General features: G+C 39.6%; 1 long non-coding RNA gene across 1 annotated transcript in view; it reads right to left on the reverse strand.

The window, feature by feature from the left end:
* The window catches only part of LOC124555812, a 105201-nt gene that overhangs the window by 39427 nt on the left and 38381 nt on the right, over positions 1 to 27393 (reverse strand). The window contains exons 2-5 of the long non-coding RNA XR_006968594.1: positions 24876 to 25025; positions 13671 to 13920; positions 13476 to 13594; positions 4049 to 4246 (exon numbers count right to left, since the gene is read on the reverse strand). This is a non-coding gene — a long non-coding RNA (uncharacterized LOC124555812). The remainder of the gene's footprint in view (positions 1 to 4048; positions 4247 to 13475; positions 13595 to 13670; positions 13921 to 24875; positions 25026 to 27393) is intronic.

Below are 27393 nucleotides of genomic sequence, written 5' to 3' on the forward strand. Positions count from 1 at the left end.
GACACGATGCACCATGTAAGGCGTCCTTCCCCAGTTGGCTCACTCTTCGGGAAAATTTTGAAAAATGGAGGTCAAACACTACACATGACCATTACATAAAGGCCAACATGTGGGACTCCTTTTAGTAGCCTCTTACTACAGGCAGGAATAACTCCAGCCTATTCTAACCCCTGGACCTGCAGGGGGGGGGGGGGGGGGGGGGGGTGTTCACATTCTTAGGCTATACTGTTCCAGCTTACAACATCTACACACTGGCAGAAAACTTTGTGAAAAAAATCACAAATCACTAAGAATAGGCTTTTTGTGAATGGTAAATTTTGTAGCGACATCTTCCTGCAATGGTGGAAGACCTGATACCACACATGGATTGACTCACAGGAGACTGCTGGCAATATACAAGACTAAGATATTTCCTTCCGCAAATGGAAAGTCCACTATGTTTGTTTTTATGGATCAGACACCCATTATCTCTGCATTCAAAAATGACAGTTCACAAAGACAGTTCTGAAACATTTTAACATTTTAATTTGTAAGCCACTTTATGAAAGACAACGACAACTCCCACATAAAAGGGGCACAAAATTTAATACCTGATTACTTTTCCTGTATTTGTTAGGTGTCAGATTGTGAACTACAGAGAACTCTAGTGTGGAACAAAGCATGGACCCTCACTTACAACTACTTTTAATTGACTTCCAACTACTTTTAAATGTCTCATCTAAAGGACTAAAACTTTAACAGAGACCTGTACCTGAATCTAAGTTGAAGCTGTGGTGAAACGTTTCTGAAGACCAACCATGACCATACATTTCAGACAAGTTCCAATAGATAACCTTCCACATTTCCCATTGCACATCTCATTGTGAAGCCAACACTATATTCAGATTACTTGTGGACCCTTTCAAGTGGACTGCCACAAAGAAAGGCACACTTGAGTGGACATGTTCCTGCACTCCACGCCTACAAAGTAAAGTGGGCCATAATGTGCACGTTGAGATCGGTAACTTCCAAGGTATACCAGCCAGATTTAGTCACAAACACATCAACCAGTAGGCCCTCTTCCACAGTCTGATGGATACAAATACATATTCACAGCCATACAAGATGTACAAAGTAAGCAGAGGCAGCACTGATAACCCATCAGCTGAAACTACGATAAAAATGTTTACGCGTGTGTGAATTGCAAACTTTGGGTGCCACCTCTATGTTACAACTGATCGCTGTTCCAGGAGGTAACGATACCATGTGGTAACCAATGACAACACAGACAGCTATGATCCTGCCAGTAATGATGCAGTAGAGCGTTGGTACATAAACTCTAAAACATCACTAACATGCCACCCTCAGCATCGTTAGGCCTTTGAATGGCAAGCAAACCGGACATTAGGGTGTTTGTAGCAGAAATGATTTATGGTGAACCTCTATGGATTCTGGCAAACTATTTACTGTTAGTATCCCTTCCAGATACAGAGGAACTTCCACAGCTGGTGCAGCAGTTAAAGCATCACTGCACCAATATACGTCTCCCACCCCCTTCCCACCACGAGGACTATCAGGTGTTTGAACACGAAGATCAAACCCTATAGCAACTGTACACTGGCCCTTTTTCGGTGTTGAGCAGAGATGTTCATATCATAGAGATATCACACAATGTCTAACAGTACCATTTCATTCCCTTTGTCCAAACAAGATAAATATATGTTTTATGATGTAAACCGGGTATTCACATTTCTTTATCAGCTCTATCTGATACGTAAATGCCGGCCGGTGTGGCCGAGCGGTTCTAGGTGCTTCAGTCTGGAACTGCGCGATCGCTATGGTGACAGGTTCGAATCCTGCCTTGGGCATGGATGTGTGTGATGTCCTTAGGTTAGTTAAGTTTAAGTAGTTCCGAGTTCTAGGGGACTGATGACCTCAGATGTTAAGTCCCATAGTGCTCTGAGCCATTTGATACGTAAATGCTATCCAGAATGCGATGGGGAACAATACTGTTGACTAGCAATTTCATTACTGGTTGCTACATTAACTGAAAGCAGTTTTGATACTCATCTTCATTTTTCAAAGTATCTTTCTGCTCAGCCCGTCTTGTATCCTAAGAGTATGATTCTTGAGGTCCAGATTTGTGAAGTATCAACAAAGATATTAATTCACAGGTAAATATTATCCTGCTATATTTCCAGAGTCAACATTTTTAACAATCAACTTCACGTTTTCAACTTTAAGAGCTTGGCTAATGTGAGTCACAGTTACACAAACACTGATTTAAAACTGACGAGACTACTGCATTCTCTTACAGCTCCCTGTATCATCATTATTAGCTGCAGAATTAGGTAAAATTGACCTCTTGTTACACAATGAGTTCACAGTAATCGGGCCGAAGACTTATCTCCACTCCATAACACTGTGACGACTAGACTGTTCTCTTCAAAAGATGAAGACACTGTTACATTAAAAACTATACAATGAAAGCGCAACTCTTTGGTGCGAAGTAGCAGCATTACATTTTATGGCATTAATGTCTATGTCTTTCCAAAACTAACAAATTTACATATTTTTTCTGTACATGTGGGTTGACTTTTACCGAAGGAACATGATTCAGAATATAAACAACATTTATAAAAATAATCATACATATTTTTGAATATAATTTTGAAATGGAATCTCCATGACCAAACACTGCAAAATGTGAGATAAATGCCAACTACAAATGAAATTTACCCAATAATTAACTTCTTTACAATCAGATATAAAAATGGGCTCCCAAAGTTATTACATAAAACACGGAAAAAAAGATATTATAAATAAATGTACATACAATCCCCTGATCCCAAAGGCTTCCTTAGCTAACATAAGATTTGTAGTTTTTGAAAAAAACATAGTTAAAAAAGAAAGGAATCTTAAATTTCATTAATGTACTGTTGAACAAAGGTCCCTGAGGTAATAGTTAGTTACAAATAGCATGTCACTGAAAGTATAAACTGTGAATATCAAACTGGCATGGACTTCACCTGCAACAACCACAGACACCCCACTGACATACACCACACCACATTAAGTCCAGTGCCAATGAGTCATGTTTCATCAACCCCAACAGATCACTCCACAGCTGATGGACATACCAGTGCCACAGTCAACAGTCATCAACACCACAACACCCAACCCACAAAAGAGCCGGTCAGCAGATCAAGCTGAAGTACCAAGAGAGCTGCAGTACACAATACGGGGAGGGAGGAATGGCAGTGATAATTTTGTGTGTCCATAATAATGACGAGTTGTACAAGTGAACTCGCTGGAACGTTGGTGTTGTGACCTCTGACACTTCATTATCATTCTGTTGATTAGTTTTTAAATTCCTTTTATTCTTATCAATTTGTACCATCCATGATTGCAAATTAAGAATTCTGTACATTCTGAAACTATGTACCACCTTTTATTTAGGCAGTTGGTTTATGAAGCTACAGATTAAATGCAAATATTCACTGTGGCAAACAATTTGTCCATTCACTGTGGCAAACAATTTGTCCATCACCATTTAAAAATAGCAATAGAAAAGCTCTTTTGAACAAATAATAATAATAATAATAATAATAATAATAATAATAATAATAATAATAATAACACCAACTACAACAACAATAAAGCAACAGTTTGACACTTCATTTTCAAAAACTGCTTTTTCAGTCTGCACAAAAACTGCAGTACAAACTCTCAGTGGCTTTCTTAATATTCAGTTCTGATTGTTTCCAACCGCATTGAAGGACGAAACAACTGACTTTACACACTGCTTTTCCAGTGAGATTCAGCTGGATGGCTACAATTGCATCCACATCAGCGAACAAGCACTATACCATACAGCTAGCAAGGCACTGACGAGATGAACATTCTCTCACGGCTCTAGTAGCACAAAGTATGGCACATTGGTCAAAAAGAAAAAGACTAGAGAAATTTTAATTTATGCATCAAACTACCCTCTTGCAGCCCAAAAATTAAATTTTGTGGCTCGTTATTACTTTTTACATATGAATTGTTCAAAATTACAATAGAATACCTATGAATGTAGAAGGATAATTCAGCTCTGGTCTAGGAAGCGAGTGATTGACGACAAGGTTGCCAATCCATTTCCAGGATATTGCCGTGTTTCAACTACTCCAGCAGCAGAACACAGTGTTGGGCAGCTCTCAATGTTTCTCTCTAGGGTTGCTACCCACAGCTTGCTTTGGCTGTATTTAGGTTACCAGACGTCAACCTACAGACAGGGTTCATTCAATAAACTTACAGAATACACAACTGAATTTCACGACAATTCTACCTGATATTATCTGAATGTGTACAATACTGCAGAAACATAGTAAATACTTACAAGCAAAATATACTTGATTCAAGCCATTTTATGTGTGTAAGTGTGTAATGAAGAATTTCTCACCAACTAAAATGAAAGCAATATGTAAAATTTTTGGAATGAGTCACACACCTGTGGTAAGGTAGACATATGCCTAGGATTGTTAAACATCAATGGTGGCCAACCTTGACTCTCAGTAGTACTTTTAAAGTTTTACTAAGAGGTGAACTGCACGAGTTTCATATGTGTGGCGCAGACTGAAAGTGCAAAATTGCAGTACGCTGTTGGAAAAATTAATGAAGTATGAACTAGCAGTAAAAAGGAAACACCAATTCGTCAGATGTAGTACACACACTGTTAATCAAGAATTGTTAGGGAGGCATATCTCCTGCCATCTTGCAGCAGCAGAAAAAAGGTGCTTCATTATAGTAAAATTTGTTGTTGAAACAACACTAGTGATTTGCAACTCGTACTTGGAATGAGGCTTGGTTGGCTTTTAGTTTACCTGAAGGGTGTTATACTGTAGTAGTAGTAGTAGTAGTAGTAGTAGTAAAATGCACTGGCCAGCCAAGTCCCAGAAAAAAGGTTTCAAAGTTTTACCCAAACTTTACATACTAGTTTAATGAAACTGAACTTGTGTAAAAATAGCTCACTGGCATCAGCCTCGATTTTTAATCTGCTGATGCAGGTTCAATCTCAGCTTACGAATTTTTTTCCTTCTTTAGCGATAATTACAAGGATTTTTAAATAAAACGAATAACCAAAACTACTATAACTTAAATCATTAATATTTTTTTTTTTATATATGATGCAACTCTTTGTTAGATCTAATGACACAAGTTAAAAATAATATTCTATTTTAAAATTGTTAAGTCATAGTAAATTCTTGTTTTTTTGGATGAGGTAAATATTAATACAGTACTACCGTCATTAAAAAGTCTTTTCTGAAACTCATCATATGTGAATAGGTCCCAGTTGTTCACTGGAACTTTCTTTAACATGTTTATTCCATGGAAGAGAAACTATTGATAGGCAGATGTTTCAAAATTTCCAAAACATAGTAGTACTTACAGGTAACACTGTGTTGCCATATTCTGCATTTTAACTGGTTGTATTGAATAAACTCCATACACGTGACAATTCTCCCTGGAATATTTGTGAGGTTGGAGAGTGTATATTGTTTAAGACCATTTAAGTGAATATGTCTGTCAATAAGCAAACCAAGAGTACCAAAAGCTGGAGATTAAATAACTCAAGAATCATTACACAGTGAAAAATTGAAGTTACTGTTGACACACACACACACACACACACACACACACACACACACACACACACACAGAGAGCGAGAGAGAGTTAGTTGTTCATTACATAGGCTTGCTGACTGATAATTTCATTGCACCAGAACTGTCAACTTCCACTTTCCTGTGAGGCAATGTTGATAGTTGAGGAAAATTTATACATTTACTATGGACATACTGCCAAAGCGGCGGGGGGGACTCATCTACGAAAATGAAGGCTGTTGAGGGGCCTTTTGAAGAAATTTGACAATTGCCCGTTCGATCGATGAATATGAACCAGATGGGGGAAAAAATCTCTTTGGATTATAAAACAAAAGTTTTAAATATTGCAAAAGCTCGTAATACTAAATGGAACCTACAAATATGGAAGAAAAAAAATAAATAAATAAAAATGCAGCTGGTTAAGAATATATACATCCAAATGGTAAGAAGAAATAAAAAAAACATAGGAATAAGTTTAGTAAGTATGCAATCATTGATTATTTTTGGACGTATGGTCTTTTGTGGAAGCTAGAGAAACCTATCAACAAGCGACTACATGGGATTCTTAAAAACGGGCCTTGGCTGCAGTAGCAGCAGGGCAGTTTGCAGATTTTGAATTTAAAGCCTCTGAAAAATGGGTCAAGAAGTTCAAATGTAAGCACGGATGTGTAAATGAAAAGTTACAAAATTTATTTCAAACAAAATAGACTGCGACTAAACAACAAACGTTAGCATTTGCAGAGATTTTTTCCAACACAGACATTGAAATTAATATCTACTTTCAATACAAATTTTATTATTACCACTGACCAAACAGGTTAATTATCACAGATTACTTTAAAAATTTTTGCTTTATTTTTTTCACCCTCCATTCAATGTATTTCAATTTATCTTGCTTTCCCTTTCAGGGACGTCAGTATCAGCCTGTCTACAAGAGAGCTCTTGGAAAAAAAAAAAAAAAAAAAAAAAAAACACTCTACAAAGGCACAACACAAATAAAGTTACACATGCATAGATCACAATATTTTCTAACTGTCTGGGAAATTACTACCCACAGTATTTGCTCGCTTGCTTGAAGTAGCAACTAGTAAACTTGGGCCTCTGCCTCAACGAACAGTAAATGAATATTCTCGGGAATATACCAATGTTAATAATATTGTCAAAATATGGAAAGCTAACAACAGGATTGTACAATGACTTCCGTAACAGCTGTAGATGCCTTATGTGGGGAAAGAAAATTCTCTTTCAGTTACTGACACTCCAGAGTGGCCAAAAGAAGCCTAAATCCTATAATTATATGATGAAGGTCTGCAGCTCTATTGTTTGGTTCAAAGGCAATGGTGCTGTCTTCAGTAAAACATTCCAGACGTAAGATAGTCCAGAGGTAAAACAGTCCCCTATCTGGATCTCAGTGTGGAGACTACTCATGACGATGTCATCAGGTGAAACAAAATTGACATTCTATGGATTGGAGCGTGAAATGTCAGATCCCTGAATCAGGCAGGTAGGTTAGAAAATTTAGAAATGGAAACTCATAGGTTGATGTTAGATGTAGTGGGAATTAATGAAGTTTAGTGATCAGAGGAACAGGACTTCTGATCAAGTAAATACAGGGTTATAACTACATCAAACAGGGGTGATGTGGAAGTGGATTTAATAATGAAAAGGGAAATAGGAATGTGGCTAAGCTACTATGAACAGCATAGCTAATGTATTGTCATAGCCGAGACATATACGAAGCTCTCACCTACCACAATAGTACAAAGTTTATATGCCAACTTGCTCCACAGATGAAAAGATTGAAGAAATGTATCACAGCATAAAAAATTATTCAGATAGTTAAGGGGGCCAAAAATTTAATTGTAATGGGGGGACTGGAATTCAATTGTAGGAAAAGGAAGAGAAGTAAAAATAGTAGATAAATATGGACTGGGGGAAAGGAATGAAAGAAGAAGCAATTTGGCAGAATTTTGCACAGAGCATAATTTATTCATCAATAACACTTGAGTTAAGAATAATGGAAGAAGGCTGTATGCATGGAAGAGACCTGGAGGTATTAGAAGGTTTCAGATTGATTATATAATTGTGAAGACCTTAACTACTAGGGACGTTGTCAGGGACACACTATCGAGGGGTCTCTCAGGCCACCTTTTTATTTTTTATATATAAAACCAGTATATATATGACTTCTTGTCATTCACTGCACTTCTAACAAGTTGACTCTGTGGAAATTTTAATGTTTTTAAATAATGCAGGATTTTAAACATTTAGACAAATGAAATACAGCAAAATTGCAGTATATTTTTAATTTATGTGTTACGAAAATAACAGTAGATAGTTGGCTCTCTTTTCACTCACAAAGCATCATCAGAGAAACTATATTTCAGATTCACAAAATAAGTAACTGCGGAAACACACTTCATTTATGAGAAATTGGATGCAAATTCAGTTTCGAGTTTCTTGCTCATCATACCAAAAGTAGACAGCTACTGCACGTCATAATTCAATAAAGACTTTTAAAAGAACAAATACAAACTAATTATGTAGTCTTAAGAGGTCCTGAATCACATTTTAATCACTTTTGACTTGTATGCATTTCTCACAGATCTTCCTAGAACACTCCAAACAAATCGGAACATGACACTGTTGACAGGAATATCTTTTTTTCCACTCCAGATGAGGAGGTCACAAGGTTCATGCTTTTCATTTTCCTAACTGTTCTTTCTGTGTCTGCGGCTCATCTCGTATGTGAAGTATTCTTCTGCTGGTGTCACTCAACCCTCATGGCAAGCATCCTATAGTAAAAGGCTCAGCAGGATCTCTTGCTAGAGTCTTCATGAAGATCAATCTTGTCATTACTTCTGCCTTTAGATATGCTTGACATACCACATAAGAAGTAACATTACAAGTAACATCAACTAACATGAAGAAAATGGCTAAAGGCCACCTTCTCATCCAGCAGATTGAGGATGAGCTGCACACCTTTGGTCGAAACAGCACACAACCTTTTGTCATGTTATAGACATGATGATCTCAGTTTTACCTGATTCAGGATCATTTGTTTACTGCATGGTACATAGAGATCAGTATTGTAGGTTTTGACTTCTTGGGCATGAAGGAAACCAGTGTAATGTCCTGTGTAGGACCATACACAGTTGTCCTCAAAACCTCATTTCTTATTAGGTAGAAACTGCTGTGCTTTCTCTGGTTTATTTCTTTTGAGTGTGCCAAAGTATGTGAGGTCTTCTTGCGGAAAATTCATTGACTAGATTCCTGATGAATACCAGCTGTCACAGGTAATTTTTCTCCTTTTATTTTCAATAGATTTCACCAATCAAGGAGCAGCTTGTGTGGGAACACTGTGACCTTTCTGATAGTTTGAAAAGGTGTGACCATTGCTGGCTTTTCTGGAATAAATGTATGTATTATACAAGAAATTTGTATGATCATCGGTCAACCACTGAATTTTCAAGTCATATTTTGCCAATTTGTTTGGCATATACATTCTAAACCCACACCTTCCACAGAAAGGTACAAGCACTTCACTGACACACACTGTTGCACCTACAGAGCATAAAAGTTGACCGTTTTCAGTGAAACGCAGAAAGATTTGTGAAATTGCTGCTGACTTGTCAACTTTCTTCCCACCTCCCAATTTAGGTTGTTAAATCGTACTGTTGGTAATAAAACACAAATCTTTCTTTACTAACAGTGCATCTGAAAACAGCTCTGCCTGTCCCATAGGTTGCAAACAAGCTGTAAACCCATTTGTTTCATGATTTGATAATGGCTGAATACACCAATAGACCAATTATTGCCTTCAACTCTATGACATCAGCATCTTGTAGGTAGGATAAGCGATCATTTATGTACTGTGCTTTAAGTTTCTATATCTTCAGATTTGTTCATTGAACGATTTCATCTAGAATACCTTGTGTAAAGGAAAGTTTCCATACTTCCAAAACAGCAGCGTTTTCTCCGAGACTTTTTGCCATTTGTCGCAGTCCAGGAAGCTGCAAGACGACGATGTGTTGTGTTCTTATGTTAGCTGGTGGCTGTTGTTTTCTCCAGCGAAAACATCAGTTCTTACTGAAGAAATAAGCTTCATCATCATCATCATCATCATCATCATCATCTCACATCTTCACCACTTTCTGTTTCCTTCTCTGAATTAAGTGTTGTGATCACTAAAGATCTCTAAATCAAGGTTACCATCACTGTGGTGAAAGTCTTCATCTGAGGATTCACTGAAATGTTCTTGAACATCCGCATCTGTCTTATGTAAAACAAATTCCATAGAAGGTCTAGGTTTCCTGCCACGGAGAAATGGTACACTCAACGGGGCGATGATATGCAAATACTAGGATACATATGAGACCTCAAGGGCCATAAACAAGGAAAGAAGAATAGTAACAGTGCAAGAGTTCCGACACGTATAGCTTGTCAACCAATAGAAAGATACACAGAACAGTCCATTTCACTCTGGAGGGGTGTGTGAAATATAACGAGACAAAAAATTGTAGCAGTCAGAGATGATCCATATTAGTTACTGGCTGAAATTTAAGACATTTGGTTGGTTTAAAATGGGGGAGGGGGGACCAAACTGCGAGGTAATCGGTCCCTTGTTCCCAGTAGAATAATTACCAAAGGCAAAGAAGAAAACAGACGACGTACGGCACAATAAAAGGATAAAGGAAGAACCAGAAGAATGACAGGACAACACTACAATGGACAAAACAGGACAAGAAAACCACAGAGACACAAGAAACAGGGAGGAGAGATTAAAAACAAGAAAGCAGATTACCACGGCTGGCTGACCATGAGAATAAAAAAGGAGAAGCCAGCCACTCTGCAATACATTAAAACCTGCACCCTGTAAGTCCTAGGGTGGAGGACACAGAGGGACAAAGGACGTGCTAAAACTCAGAGCAAATGATAAAACCGAGCCTCACGAATAAAATATAAAACTAAAGCTACTGTTGAGGCATTGTTGCCCAACACCGAAGGTAGGGTGCTGGGAAAGCTAAAAATCCACCACAAAGCGGCTAAAAGTGGGCAGTCTGGCAAGAGGTGGACGAATGTCATTTTGGAGCCGCAGCAACACTGAGGTGGGTCCCCACGACTGAGGAGGTAATCATGTGTGAGCCACGTATGGCCGATGCAGAGCCGACAAAGGACAACTGATTCCCTGCGAGAAGCCCACAGGGAACACTTCCACACATTCAGAGTCTCCTTAATGACACGCAGTTTGTTGTGCATACAGTTATGCCAGTCCGTCCCCCAAAGCTGAAAAACCTTGTGGTGTAGGACAGAATGAATGTCAGTTTCAAAGACGCCCAATTCCAGGAGTGGTTTCCACATAGCCTGTTTGGCCAGCCTGTCAGCAAGTTCATTGCCTGGGATTCCGATCTGTCCTGGGGTCCACACAAACACCACTGAATGATGGGATTGTTCCAGGGCATAGTTTGACTCCTGAATAGACACTATCAAAGGATGAAGAGGGCAGCACTGGTCGATAGCTCATAGGCTGCTGAAGGAGTCAGTACAGAGGAGAAGTGACTCACCAGAGAATGAGCGGACGTGCTCAAGAGCACTAGATATGGCTGCCAGCTCTGCAGTGAAAACAATGCAGCCATCTGACAGGGAGTGCTGTTCAATATGTCCTCCATGAACATACGCAAAGCCTGCGTGACCATCAGCCATCGAGCCGTCAGTGTAACCAACTTCAGAGCACCAGAACAAAAATGGCTCTGAGCACTATGGGACTCAACTGCTGAGGTCATTAGTCCCCTAGAACTTAGAACTAGTTAAACCTAACTAACCTAAGGACATCACAAACATCCATGCCCGAGGCAGGATTCGAACCTGCGACCGTAGCGGTCCTGCGGTTCCAGACTGCAGCGCCTTTAACCGCACGGCCACTTCGGCCGGCTAGCACCAGAACACATCAAGAATCTAGAGGAAGTGACAGTGGAGAGCGGCGGGGTTAACGGAGTTCTTACGGCCATGCAAAAGGCCCAGACAAAGCTCCGGCCGAGGTGTACATCGTGGAGGTGTGAATGGACCTTAAGTAGAGGTGGTAAAGGGAAGGACTCCAGTTCGGAGGGCAGGGATCACACGCAAACTAGTCACGAGCCCTGACCTGGGCCACCGATGCGCGAGATGAACTGCTGCGGGTGGGAAAAGGAGACTGTAATTTGGATGCTCAGAAGAACAACGAATGTGTGCAATGTAACTGGCCAGCGCTTGCGCACATTGGATCCGCAATGGGGGGACTCCAGCCTCCACCAGGACACTGGTCACTGGACTTGCTCTTTAAATTTTCTAACCTACCTACCCGATTAAGAGATCTGACATTCCACGCTCCGATCCGTAGAACTCCAGTTTTCTTTCTCCCGATAACGACATCCTCCTGAGTAGTCCCCACCCGGACATCTGAATCGGAGACTATTTTACCTCCGGAATATTTTACCTAAGAGGACACCATCATCATTAAACCATACGGGAAACCTGCAGGCCCTCGGGGAAAAATTATGGCTTTAGTTTCCCCTTGCTTTCAGCCGTTGCGCAATACCAGCACAGCAAGGCTGTTTTGGTTGATGTTACAAGGCCAGATCAGTCAATCATCCAGACTGTTGCCCCTGCAGCTACTGAAAAGGCTGCTGCCCTCTTCAGGACCCACATGTTTGTCTGTCCTCTCATCGATCAGATACCCCTCCATTGTGGTTGCACCTACGGCACGGCTATATCTATCGCAGAGGCACGCAAGACTCCCCACTGATGGCAAGGTCCCTGGTTCATGAGGGGACAACTTGACTGAAGGAAGTGATCAATTCAGTACTGGAGTGGAGTGTGGGTGTGAAAATTGTACAGGGAGACCAAGAGATGAATACTGTAGGGCAGATTCAGGAGGTTGCTGGCTGCAGCAGATATTCTGAGATTAAGAGGTAATCAGTTACAGTTGAAACAACAGCTTTGGTGTCCAAACCTAATTCACCAGGGATTTCATATAGCATTGTTGCACAAAATTATAGGCATGAGCTCCAAAAAAAATTTGCTGATGTTTTAGATTACCTGTTGAGGGGCCACGATCCAAAAAACCTTTTGTAGTTTGACCAAATGTCTACAATTTTACACACGTTTTGCTTTTTGCAATCATTTTATTTCTGAAATTGTTTCTTATGAAAGTCATCTTTTTCTTGTAAATGTCATTTGGATAGCTACACTGATACTGTAATCTGAATTTTTTTAATTGTTTGGCATTTGAATGAAAAATTAATCCTCAACAGCATTCACTGTGCTCATGGAATGGATAAAAAAAACAGTCAAACATCTCTTGAGAACAATTCATTATTTTTTGTGACACACAGTTTTAAGCCTTCTTTATTCTTGTTTCATATTCTTAGCAAAAGCACAACATTATACAACAGCTTTGGCCCCATGTTTTCTTGTTTTGAGTGTCTCAAGAAGTTCAACACTAATCGGCACTTCAGCACTTCCCTTAATTTGGGCAACCTTAGGTGAGTAACTGAAACACACTGCCGCAATACACTTTTTGTTCAATCTTTCACTATGAAGACTGAAAAAATTAGCATCTAGTAGGGTGAGTGACGATGTTTAATGATGTGATGTCTCCATTTTAGGAGACCTTAGATATATTACAAACTACCGAGTCCTGACTATTTCTTCGTTTCGTAGTACTGCAAACATGAGAAGACCGATTAATTTTAACAATAGGATTCACATCTTTCAGCACTGTAGCACAGCAATCATCTACCGTGACACATCAACAAAGACAAGGACAAAAACCACACACAAGGACAAAAACAAAAACCTGCGCACACTATACTTACCCTGAGAGTGTGCAGCCAATCATGGTAAAGAATGTTAATATGCCTCTTAACAGGACACCGATCCTCTGATAGCAATGCAAAGAACAAGAACTGGCTAGTTGTGACATCATTTAACAATCCTACAAGAAAAAATAACACTCATTAAGTATATATGCATACATGCACATACATGAAGGAAAAGTAACTGGTACTTACACATGAGACAGTAGTCAAATACTAGATCCCCTCTCCATTCAGGAACGGTTATCTGTTGCATTAAATATGCAACTGTATCATTGACAATCAGGAGGGATGACGTGCTATCATGGTCCTTCAGATGTGGTCATTTGCTACCACTGCCACACTACTGGAACACTTCATAAAGATGATGCTGACGACACTACAGATTCTGTGAATAGTGGTGCGACAGACATCTGTTTGGGCCAAACCAAACAAACAAAGGGGCCTGTAAGGTAAGAAATGAGACACAATGAATAAAGGAAGGTCGTTAGGGAATAAGTGGGTATGAAATGAGACAAAAAGTAAGAGTTGTGAGAGGTAACAAGGGAGGGCTTATTGTGGGGAACATGCTGCATAATGTTAAGCCAATGAAGTACTCAAGACACAACTTGAGACCATTTAGGCAAAATCACCTTTACCCCCTCCACTCAGCCTCTGTGAAACACCGTAACACCACCACACAAGGATAGCCAGTTAGGCAATGAAAAGACCTTCAACAGGGAGAGTCTAACAAAAAGCTCCAGAGAAATGGAGGACACAGGGTCCTCGAGAGAAACCAGTGCAGCAGTCTGGAGCAGTCACAGAGGAATCATAGCCTAGACAGTGGCACCGTGAGTCAGTCTGCCATCTTCAGTAAGCAGTGTTAAAGTAGAGACCATGCTCAGCCAACATCAATCCAGGAAAGTCTCGAGGTCAAGAAATGGTAAGCTGGGGAAGATATAGGAGTCTTGCTTGTAAGTTCACAGATAGTCTGGAGGTTGGAAGATGTGACAGGTAGGCAGATTAATGTTGCTACTACCCATGCACCAGGGCTTTGAAGTCCAATGAAGATGACGTTCCGTATGAGTAGATGTTCCTCCTGTAAGAGGTTTCATGAAATGAACTTTGAAGTAACATTTTAGTTTTCGAGTTTTCATTCATCCAAGTCATCTCTCATTCTCATTCCTCTTCACATACAGTTAAATTTCGAAGGGTAATAGGTTTACTCGAGCTAGGGATGTTATTCAAATACAAACTGTGAGAAGCATGTGAGGTGTTACAGCATAGAAATTGCTAGGTTTGCAATGATTAACACGAGGACAACATGCAACATTCCTGAGATGGAGGTAGAAAAGATTGTTAGGCAGATGCAGCAGCAACAGAATAGCTGCAGGCAGGCACCGAGCAGAGGTTAACAAGCAGTAAAGACTGCCAGACAGACGGTCACGAGTTCAAGCCAGTCCTGGACGGTGGCGACTGACAAACCAAGGACACAAATGGAACAGGAGGTACAGGACGGCCAGCATATCCTACACTGAGACCACTGCCCAGCAGCGAAGCCTCATACATCACAGCGCTACATGTCACATCTAACATAGCAAGGAGATAAAATAAAAAATTGGATCTGTTATAATACTACTCTATTTTGTCAGACTGGCTACAACTAATGAAGTAAGCTCGTCAGCAAATTGTAGAATTAGTGCATAGCATGTGCTGTGCATTATAGTCAAATCATTTGACTGTAATAAAAAGGATCTAAAAGTCTGTTTAGAAAATGTAAATTTTGCATTTGACTTAGTGAAGGAGGAGGAATACGAACTTTATTTCAGCAGATAAACCCTAAAATTATCGGAGAGGCAAGGTCAGGTTCCAAATACAAGAGAAGACAGGTAACTGTGATGAAGTGTACTAGGTCCTCAAGGACAATTACACAAGTAAGAGTGTGACCAACTGCTAGGGATGCAAGAGATTTCGAGCTAGGCAAGGATAAGCAGAACCAACTACAATGTGAGTGAAGATTTACGAAATTCAGAACGATTTCGGAGAAGCTGTAAGTACAGCAATGTCTCAACAGAATTTGAAAGGGGATATCAAATTAGTTGACACCCTGGGAATAGCACGTTTCACAGAATCATTAAGTAATGGTCTCTCACAAACTACAGTAAATCAGGCTGATGAGATAAAAACAGGCCAAGGCATTTAACTTAGCGTTGCACTAAGATTGTTCCCTACTGTCAGTACAAGAGAGGTATAAATCCACAAGAAAAGTTGAAATGCTGTGTAGTAAATTTACACAGGGGTACAAGAGAACTACAGTGTTTCAAGATACTAGGATCCATATAATGACAGGTAAAAAATTCACTAGTAATGTGATAGTGACATTCACACAGATGTAGACAGTAGGGCCAGAGTGAGAGAGATAAAACCTGGTACCTAAAAGGGAAATTGTAAAGAGTATGAATGTCTGAAAGTAATAAGGTGTCACAACTAACTCGTTGGGACACACTGGAATATGCACAAATGCAAAAGCACTCATTTATTTTAAATGTAAGTGAAAAGGGCACCATGTTATAGGCTGCAACAAAAGTGTGTGGCATACACAGACAAAAGGTAGGGTGCCAATGCCAAGCAGAAAGAGAAATAACCAGAGAAACTAAGAAGTGACCAAGCCACAAGTCTGGCAATTTCACATTAAATAAGCCCACCGTCAGGGTAATAGACTATGCTACATACTGAGGTATTGTGCAGAACTAAGGAAGCAACTGAAACTATTTATTTTAACACAGGGCACAGTTATGCTTGATAATGAACACAAGTATTCCTGTTAATAACATTAAAATGAATGAAGCAGAGAGGCTTCAGCTGATAGGTATGACCAGTGAAGCAGTATGTACTACAAGTGTGGCAAGAATACACTTAAGTGTACAAAGTGCCAGAAAAGAAGGGCATAAATTCCACGCATATGGGTCGGAATTGGGTATCCCATACAATGGATTAATCAGTAGAAATTTGTTAAAAAGTCTGAAGGTTAATTTTTTTATCATAACTACCAACTGCTGTTCAGTTTTTATAAAATGCGTAACACACAGCTGTGTGGCATGCATGTCATAAAATAAGTTAAGTTATAATACACGTGAAAACTTGAGAATACAAGAGCAGAAAGTACCCTTAACAAAACAATAGAAACAAAGGTTCTAAGTTCACAGGTGATCGAGTTTCTGATTGGCAGATCAGGTAGAGAGAAGAAAAGATAGTGTTATTAAAAGTGGACGGTATCATACTACAAGATAGTTAAAGGGATGGTCGTTCCAGCGCAGGAGATTGTACATAGGGTGCAAATACCAAGACGTTAGTGAAATTTTGAAACAGAAGGTGTATAATGATTTCAATGAATTTGTCAGAGAGCAAAGTTCGATAAAAGTCACGCTAGTGGCAAATACAGCAACTAGTAAACTAGTAACAGTCTACTAAAGTAATGACATGTCAGAGGAAAGAGGAAGTCATGTTAGTATGTTACATAAACAAGTGCACAGAGTGTCCCATTGCCATTTGTTCTCAAAAGTACATATGTCTGTGGCAAACAGAAATGGCGAGTCTTAGTCGACTACAGGCAATTAAACAGTATCACAATACATGCATTTCCACTAACAAATACCTTCGATATCAAGTATTTCTCGACACTTTATCTTGCAAGTGGATACCATTAAATATTCAGAGATGAGAAGACAGACGGAAAACAGAATTTAGTTCAAACTACCAGTACTATAGGTACAAGATAATGCCACCAGGACAAAGTAGCCCCAGAATATTTTCAGCAGCTCGTAAACAGTCTCGAGAACCAGCAAGGAATAACATGTTTTGTCAATTTAGACAATATAGTGTGCTATGGTAGAAAACTGCAGGAGCATAATGAGCAGCTCCAAGAAATTCTGGACAGGTTGCGAGAGCATAATACCAGAGCTGCAACCAGATACATATGAGTTCCTAAGGAAAGATATGATCCTTTTAGGCCACTGCACTGCAGACAAAGGAACCTCACCAGACATGGTAAAGGTGGAAGAAATGAAATTCTTCCACCAGTTGAGAATGGTGCAAGAACCAAAAGGATCCATAGATTTAGTCAGATATTACTGAAGATTCATAGCAAAGTTTAGCAGAATTGGGAAGCCACTTCATGAACTGGCTAAAAAGGAGTAGAATAAGAATGGGACAAAAGATGAAACAATACCTTTCAGGAACTAAAGCACACACTGAATAATCCTCCACTACTTCAGTATCCAAACTTTCAGGAGCATTCATAGTGAGGAGAGACATGAGCAATGAAGTACTCTGAACAGTCTTGTCACAGGAAAACAAAGTCAGCTCAGATGTCTCTGCTGCATACACATCCCAATCGTTGAATAAGCTGACCTGAATTCCAGTAGGACAGAAGGAACTGCACACCAAGCTGTAGAACTGTTCCAAATGTGTGTCTAGACATGGATCTTTAGCTTGAGAGGTCTAAGCTCAAGACCCTTGAAGTGGAGACTTAAGCTTGGAGAGAATGATTATGAGAATTTACAAGACTGGTAGATTAAATAGAAATGCATAAGAACTGGGCAGTGCAGTACGCAGGAAAACAGGATAGACAAATATGAATCAAAAGGAAAGTGAAAAATAAGGAGATGGCTCTGCAATGAGAAGGTCTGAGTTGAAGAAAGTAATTTGTGTGTGTATATATATATATATATATATATATATATAAAAAAAAACAGGATGATTCACATTTCTCCATTTAACCACTACCCATTCAGGATGGTGTGATAGCTACACTTCAAGAAAAGAATTCAAAATTTAAAAAATCACTGTTTAAAACTCTGCCTGTCAAACACCTTACAAATCTAAGAAAATTTGTATTTAAAAATGCTGTATTCCAAGTTTCTTACAAATTATCGATAGATAATTCATAAATAACACCACTAGTTGTAATTGTGGTAAACCTTAGTGGTTCCCTTGGTTAAAGCAGCCTGCCATTTAATATTTCTAAATTTTCAAAATTTAGATATTGCAGTTGCAATGATTTCTAGTTTGTCTTCTGCAGTTACTTCTTTACCTAATTTGTCAGTGAGTTCATTTCCCGGAATATCCACATGGCTTGGTACCCAGACAGAAGTTACAGTGGTTTAGGAGCTGTGGAGGTCAACTAATAGATCTCGGATGCTGGTAACCGAAAGTTTTGTGGGATAGCACGGGGATATTCCTTGTGAGCAGCTCATGGAGTCCTTTCTTGCAAGAGTTTTAATGTATTGCATAGCCTGTGATACAGCAACCAACTCTGCAGTATATACTGCATGCACTCAGCAGTGAACACTTCTTGTGCCCCTTGTAAGTGTGAAAGTATAACCAACCCTGTCATTGACTTTCCATCTACCCCAGCAAATATATGTCGAATTGTGTGTGTGAGAAGAGGGGTCTGGGGGGGGGGGGGGGGGATTCACTGAAGACAAGAGATGGCAGTTGGTGCCCCCTGCATAGAGGCTCGAATCTAATCTCAGATTGTCTACCCATTTTTGAGTTGTGTGTAACCAGTCTGAAAAACTGTTGATTGTGATACAGAGTAAAGTAACAGATGAATAGATATCTGACAGATCATATAAACTGAAGTTGCAGGGGGAAGAAAGAAAAAATGAAACTAATGATATCAGCTGCAATAGGACTTTGTAAGGAATCAATGGCCACAAGTGAAAATGTGTGCCAGACTGTGACTCAAACCCAGCATCTCCTGCTTACTAGGCAGTTGTGCTTATCACTGCGCCACCAGGATTGAATGTTTATTACAAATGCATGGACTATCTCTGTACACTCCCCGGCTAACCCACACTCACCTAGCACCACCCATCTGCAGTCTTCATTTATGTTCTCTATACTCACTAATTTTAGATTCCTGCTGGAGGTTGAATGTAAATGTGCATCTGTGCACTGAATGTTGTGAATTCATTGTCCATCAAGGCAAATCAATTATATGAATGTGTGGTGAACTGTTCTTTCACACATGTCCGATGGGAAATGGAACAACCACCTCCAGTGTGGATGCACATTTACATCCAAACTCCAACAGGAATCTAAAATCAGTGAGCAGGAAGGACACAGACAGAACTACAGACAGATGGCATTAGGCGAGAGTGTGGGTCAACAGGGGATCATACCAAGATTGTCCTCACATTTATGATAAACACCATGTCCGGGTAGCACAGTAGTTACTTGCACTGCCTAGTAAGCAGGAGATCCTGGGTTCAAGTCCTGGTGCGGCATACATTTTTGACTCATTGCTGCCGATTCTGCATAAAGTCCTGATGCAGCTGTCGTGTGTTGCTTGTTCTTGCAGACATATGGTGGCAATGGTCTACCAAGCTCACTACTGGTAGTTGTGCTGGCCTGTAGTCAACACATTCATAGTGGTGGGATAAAATCAAAGCTTAGTAGAATCACGGAAGAACTGTGCTGTCTGAATCTTGGGAGGTGCAACTGAGAAATCTGAGGGTAGTAAGTTTCCTCATCCAATCTGCCTCAAACTGGTGTACACATGGTAACCATGTTAACTTATTGTCTAATACAGGATCCAAATTTCAACAACTTCAAGTAACTGGTGGCCAATGTATACTTCTGGTTGGGGATGCACAGTCCCGAGTCAACTGAACAGGGTTGCCAGAAGTTTCCCCAAGTGAAATTCCCTGATCTCCAGACAAATTTTAGCATTTTTCCCTAACAAATTTTGAGATATTAAGGGTGAGTAAAGACATAAGCTGACAAAAAACTGTCAGGACTTTTGTATTTCAAAATGTGTGAGCAAAAATTTGAAGTACTAACATCAGCATCTTTTGTAATGAACTGTATTTAAATGAAGAAAGCAAGCCAAATGGTAAAATGTGTTTCATTAAGAGCACTGATGTTCAGAAATAACCTCCGAGAAAAGTAGGCCTCTTGAAAGAACTGTACAAGGTGGGGAAGAGTTGTGTAAGACACTACTATGGGTGACTGCCAATGAAATGTTGGTTCTACTATGTTCATTATTGTCAGTTATTACCCACTGTGTTACATCTATTAATTTAGTGGTATTGTATGTCTGCCTGCCTGCTTAGCTGAGTGGTAGTGCGTCCACCTACCATGCACCGTATCCTGGTTCGCTTCTTGGCCAGGATGGGGATTTTCTCTGCTCATAGATTGGGTGCTGTGTTATCCTCATCATTATTTCATAATCAGTGACACACAAGGAGGCCAATGTGGTATCACCTGAACGAAGTATTTCAACCCGGTGGCCGAACTTCCCTGGATGGGGCCTCACGGCCATCAATGCCACACGATCATTTCATTATACAGGTATTGTGCGATTTTTCTTTCGAGAAATACAGGCGTACATAGCATACAAACTGCCAGCAACTGCCACAATTTTCTTCTTCTTATCGTCCATACTTTCTAATATACAAACTACTTTCAAAGTGCCAAAATGTGCTAGAACAATAAAATGTCTATAAAACACCACACTGTACAATGCACTTGCAATGAGACAGTCACAATTCCCAAAATCTATTGCCTGTGGCCTCTGACCTGCCGAACAGCACCACAGTCCACGACTAAACTCTGCCGCATTACACCACACACAAACGGACCCAGCCTGCAGGCAGATCGGCGAGACTAAATCCGATGGGCAGGGCCTGTACATTTATAGGAAATGACAGGCTTCAGATCGGCAGGCCCAATCCATTGGAGATGCCCGCAGAAATGACCAGCGGTTTTGGCCCATTGTGGAAGTCCACTCGTGGGGCCAGCTTTTCAAGAGTCACAGACACCATGCTAATGAAATGAATCACATGATCATTCCAACCAACAGATAACTCGCGCCAATACTCTGAGAATCAGCATTTTCACATAATCACTCTACACAAATCACAACCACGTGACCACTGTTTCCAGCCACTGCATCAACTGTCTCTGAGAATCAGATCCATACAAACCACTCCTCACATCTCCCAGCCTCTTGTCGGCAGCTGCTAGGTTAATGGCAAGAACTGGTGGTAGCGCTGCCTGCAAGCTGAGGGGAATGGTAGGAAGGGGAGACACAGTAAGAATGAGGGAGTAGGGAAGCAGTGGGCATACTCAGCTGCACGCAACCAGTGACTATGCACGACATCTCAATAAACAAACCATTTCATCTACTAAAACAAAAACGAGATTTTTCCAGTGGTTTTTTTTTTCCAAATTTCCCTGCCATGTTTGAAATTCCCTGATATTCCTCGATTTCCAGAACTTGTGGCAATCCTGCTGAATGGAGTGGTGCAAGTTTTCATAGGAGAAAGTTGATATGCACAATTCATTCCAGACCTAGTAATGTACTTTCTGTATGGCATTCTGTGGTGAACAATGATGTAAGAGATGTAATATAGGCAAACTGGGATATACACATTCAGAATTTAATTTTAAACCTCTTCATGCCGTATAATGTGTCTTGTAGTGCCTGTCACCAGAACTGGATGAGCAACTCCAATTCACTCATCCAACTAAAAAACATTCTTCTTAAAATCTGCATCTCCTCAAGTAATCCTACTTGGTACAGACTAACAAGTGATACTCAAGAAACATTAATCACAAAGATTTGGTAGATGAATTAAATTTCCTTGTGATTCTTCCAGGGAGACACACTGTGGCATTTGCTATTTCTAGAACTAATTACATGCAGCTGTTTCACTGTAAGTCATTCTGGACACACACTAGTTCATCTTTAACTCTTGAGACTGTTACCAGCGACTGGTTGCCATTTGTGTAATTGTGTGGTTTTTCCTAGTAACTGATGGCCAACTGTGTTGAAGTGAGTTTCCCACTAACATATGAGAAATACTTTAATCAAACAATAATGGTTCTTGGTAAATATTTTTCCGCAATACACCACATTTGTTTGTGTTAAGGGTCAAATACCAGTCTGTGTGTCATACATTGATCCCATGCAAGATTTATAGCATTTTACTACAACTTCTGGTGGTGTGATCTACACGACAGCATCATCTGAGACTATCAAGCCTCTCCCTCTGCCCCCCCCCCCCCCCCCCACACACACACACACACACACACACACACACACACACACACACACACACACACTTCCTTTACTGATCACCTATTACATTAAAAAAATTATCACCCTCAATGTACTCTCCTTGGAATCAGCACAACACTCCCCCCTGTTCAAGGTAGTGATGAAAGTTTACTTCTGTCAGCTTGATCACAAACTTCATCACTTTTGCTTTCATCGCTTCAACACTGTCAAGTCTTGTCTCTTAAGTACCGATTTGACCTAACGAAATAAGAAGAAGTCATAGGGAGCCATGTCAAGCAATATGCTGGGTAGTCCACCAGACAAAGCAGAATGGGTTGGCACATTGTCTTTGTGGAGCTCCAGGACTTCCAGTTCCACAAATCCTATCTTCGTCTCATCACTTATTCACAATCAGCAGTCAGAACCTCAACATCATGATGTTGATTGACCGCCTGACCCTATAGAATGATTTTCAAGGATCAATTTACCAATTTTCTCAATGTTATTGTCCATTTCTGATGTTGAGGGTTGTTCAGAGTGTGAATCATCATTGCTCATTTCATGTCACTCCTTGTATCTTTTAAATCAGTGGATAGCTTGTAACTGCGATAAACGTTAACTTCCGTACACTTCCTTCAATATGGCATGATCTTCTGTATCAGTTTTTCCCAGTTTCAAAAGAAATTTGAAGTTAACTCATTGTGCTATCTGAACACTTTGCATTTTCCACCAAGGTGCTAATGCAAGGGCTTCAATCAATGATTGCCATAGTGAGATTGTGTGATGTATAACCTTTCCTGTCAGGTTGAGGGTGTGTGAAACAGTCAATGACAAACATGATCACACCTGCCACAGCGCACTCACTGTTGCCAGTAGCACAACCAGACAATGAGCATTTGGATGAGGCTATTAACAGGTGATGCTGCTGTGTAAGGCACAACACCAGAAAATGTGTTGTTTTACACACAACATTTGGCAACAACCGTTATTATTTGATTAAACTATTTGGCATCAATTTCTAGGAAACGCCATTTGATTACACAAATGGCAACTAGTCACGGGAAACAATCAAGAGTTAAATATATACAAGTGTGTGTCCAGAGTGACTATGTGCAACAATCATATAAAATCAGTTCCAGAAGGGACAAATGTCACAAAATCACTGGAAGAATCAAAAGGAAATTTAATTCATCCATCAAAGAGGTAGCTTATAAAATCATTTTATTTTATGTTTCGTATGTATTACTTTTTAGTCTGTCCAAAGTAAGATTAATAGAGAAGATAGAGATTTAAAGAAAAATGGAGCATTTTGTCATAGGCTTGTTTAGTAACTGGAAGAGTGAACTGGGGATGCTCATCCAATTCTGGCAGAAGGCACTGCAAAGGACACTGTACATCACAGGGAGGTTTACTATTAAGTTCCATATGAGCACATCTTAAGAAGAAACAGCAGCAGTATATGCGGTTGGTAAAGTATAAGAAATTTAAGCTCATACCAAGGCTCACCATAGTTATTCTTCACACACACTATTAGCAAATGAAATACGGAAATGAGTAAATGATAGTTGTGCAGTAAGGACCCTCTGCCACACACTGGCTAATGGATTAGATACAGACGTAGACACATCACCATCAAAATGTATAAGAATGCTGTAGTTTACTACAGCAAGCAGAGGAACTTCTCTGATAGGCACCACAAATTACTACACACATGTAATAAAGGAATCACAATGGTTTCTTTCAGTTTCAGCATTTAGTTTTTATGCAATTGAAAATATATTTTTGGCATTCTGTGAAAAATGCTTCCCCACATAAATGAATGTGACAAAACTGTTTCAAATGTGACTTCTGTCAAATTCTACAACACAAGTGTAATGCAGCAAAATTTGTAATATAGTATTCAATATCCCATAATGGTTAAACAAGTGTAAGATGAAATTTAAATAACTGCCTACACATTGTATGAAACTTGTTACAGGACGATATATAATGTGTTGCCTTCACCTGCCATTAGTCACCATCTCTCCCTCTTGCTCTTCTCTCTAGCTCCTCCTCTTGTCCCCTCCCCGCATTAGCATGGCGAGTCATGACAGCACAATTACGATGTTGTATTCACACATAACTGTTGGGGAAATATTCCTTCACATCTTTACCATGTTGAAGAAGAGAGTTTAGGGAAGAAGAGAATTTAGGAACTCCTTGGAAAGTAACAGATGCCTAGGTATTTTACCCATGTATACAGCAAAAGGACCAAAATGCTTCTAATTTTGTTGCTTTAAGTTTATCAAAATACATTCTTACATGGGAAATGGGTTAATGAAAAAGTGAGGAAGGGTATAATCTGACTTATTTACCTTATGTTTCTGGTGACTTTCATTCTACATCCAGTCTGTTTCTCCAATTTCACCGTAGCCCTCACTTCACATCAACTAAATCTTTTAGGTCCCTTTTCTTGAAAAGGGAGCAGTGTCCAATATGGTGCCCTTCTGCATGAATGCAATAATCTGAAATTAATATAAGAATTAAGCAATGACAGTGTGTGCTTTGCATGTTGTTGGCACAGTTAACATATTTGTCATTTTCAAAGACAGTCAAAGAAGGAACAGCATATCATTTATAAAGAGAAGCATATAATAGCAAAAGCAATGTATATTTTTGAATGTTGATGAAGTGTAAGCACTATCAGTCTGTTAGATCAAGTCATTACAAAATCATCTTAACATAAAAACACAGCACAATCACTCTGGAAGGAGATGATCACAGCTGCTGCTAATTGTGGGTTCAAGGAGACTAAACATCTGAAGTCGTCCAGCTCCTACTCACTCTGCACGATGGAATCAGTATACGCAACTGTGTGCACCTAGAGTAAATTCCATGTGCAAATGTGAGAAAGATTTCTAAGTGTTTGCATAACATGTATCTTAGATGAGTCATTCAGGCTGGCAAGCACACTGACTCATCAAACTGCTGGGCAGACTCGAACCCAGGCTGGCATGTCTCCCTGTCTTGGAAGCGGGTGCTTTAATAACCATAGTTGGCCAGGTGGGTGAGATCTAAGTTAAAAAAAAAAATGGTTCAAATGGCTCTGAGCACTATGGGACTTAACATCTATGGTCATCAGTCCCCTAGAACTTAGAACTACTTAAACCTAACTAACCTAAGGACATCACGTAACAACCAGTCATCACGAGGCAGAGAAAATCCCTGACCCCGCCGGGAATCGAACCCGGGAACCCGGGCGAGAGCGCTACCGCATGACCATGAGCTGCGGACTGAGATTTAAGTAGTAGAAGATTTTAGTATCAGTGTAATCTTGGCAATTCTGAATCTTCTGATGGCATATGGCATATGACATATGATAATTGTTGAAAGTGAAACATTGAATTTTATGCAACAAGTTAGGCAAGAACTCAGTATTACAGTGAGGCTTCCAAAATGCAGTCATCACATAGTATTCAAAACATGCTCTGTACATATAAATTACAATCATCATCTTTATGAAGTCTTTAGACCTCTTTCATTGTGTCTTGTCTAAGGAAACTTCTAGGTTTACATTATTATTTATAGTTGTGGATCCTTTTTCAATGCATTAAGAACAGGCTTCTTCCAGAAACCTCAAGGTCTTTTGCACTGTACATGCAAATTAATTTCAGATCTCTTAATACAGAGAACTGATGCGCATGCCTATCCTATTACATCATATCAATGTTAGCATCATAGGAACAAAGAAAATAAAATAAAGAACAAAGTATATCTTACAATAAATGCGCAACAGCAGCTAACAAACTGCTCATATGTGCCTCATAAGAATGAAGCATCTGTAGAGTGTTGAAAGTATAAAGTAGTAAATATACAAATAGCATATACTATGAGGACAAAAATCTCAAGCAAACCTTAGAAAATTTATTTGTGAAGCCAGCTCAAGAAAGAAGAATGTATGAAGGCATGCACAATGTGTCAACATAAAAAAAAGGCCTATCAGAATGATCTAATGGAGATAATTTATAGAGTTCAAATAAGACACTATTTTAGCTCCCTTACAAGTTCTGGCATTCTGAAAGATGAGTAACACAATTTCCATGTACCCTAATCAACCATTAACAATGTTATTTCAGGGCGTATACGTGAGCAAGAAAAAATAAATTCCCGAATATTTCAAGGATTACCGGTTAAGAAAGCGTTTTTCTTCATGTGAAAATACACTTCTTCCATGGTGAAAAATACACTTTTTCCATGACAAGTAACAGTATACTTTCCCTCATAGATATTAAAGTATCAATCCTTTGAATGGTAAAGGTTTTAAAACACCAGTGTAGAACATCCTGGCACTTACGAAATGAAAAAACTCAGCAAAAAGAAGTTTTGGAAAGATCTTCGATGTGCAGCAATATTTACACTGCATATTTTTGTATTCATATTACGAAAGTATATGATTCGAACTCCAAACACAGAACGTTAGTTTCTGAAGCACTGAAATCAAGAGTCAAATGCGCCTTTGTAAGCCAATCAGTCTGGCAGCAGTAGCCGACCGAGACAGATACAGCACCAGGGAAGTAACTGCTTCTGTGACATTTACGAGTTCCTAACCAGGAGCGAATTTTATTATATCATCTGTGTGCTTTAATAGTTTAGTTTCTTGAATTGCTGCATGTAAATTTAATATCTAACAGCCACTGTTTTCGCATTTTCGTTTGCATCTGAAAGTAAATAGATTTTGTGACATACTACAAGTTCGTAATCAGGGGCGAATTATTTAGTTTCATCCGAGTGCTTTGGTAGTTAGGTTTTTGAATATCTGCATATTATTAGACACAGTTCCTGCATTTTCGTCAGGGTCTACAATAGAGTTCTGCAGTACATGCCGATAGTCTG

Source organism: Schistocerca americana, chromosome X (assembly GCF_021461395.2).
Source record: "Schistocerca americana isolate TAMUIC-IGC-003095 chromosome X, iqSchAmer2.1, whole genome shotgun sequence".
In the NCBI taxonomy this organism is placed as follows: Eukaryota; Metazoa; Arthropoda; class Insecta; order Orthoptera; family Acrididae; genus Schistocerca; species Schistocerca americana.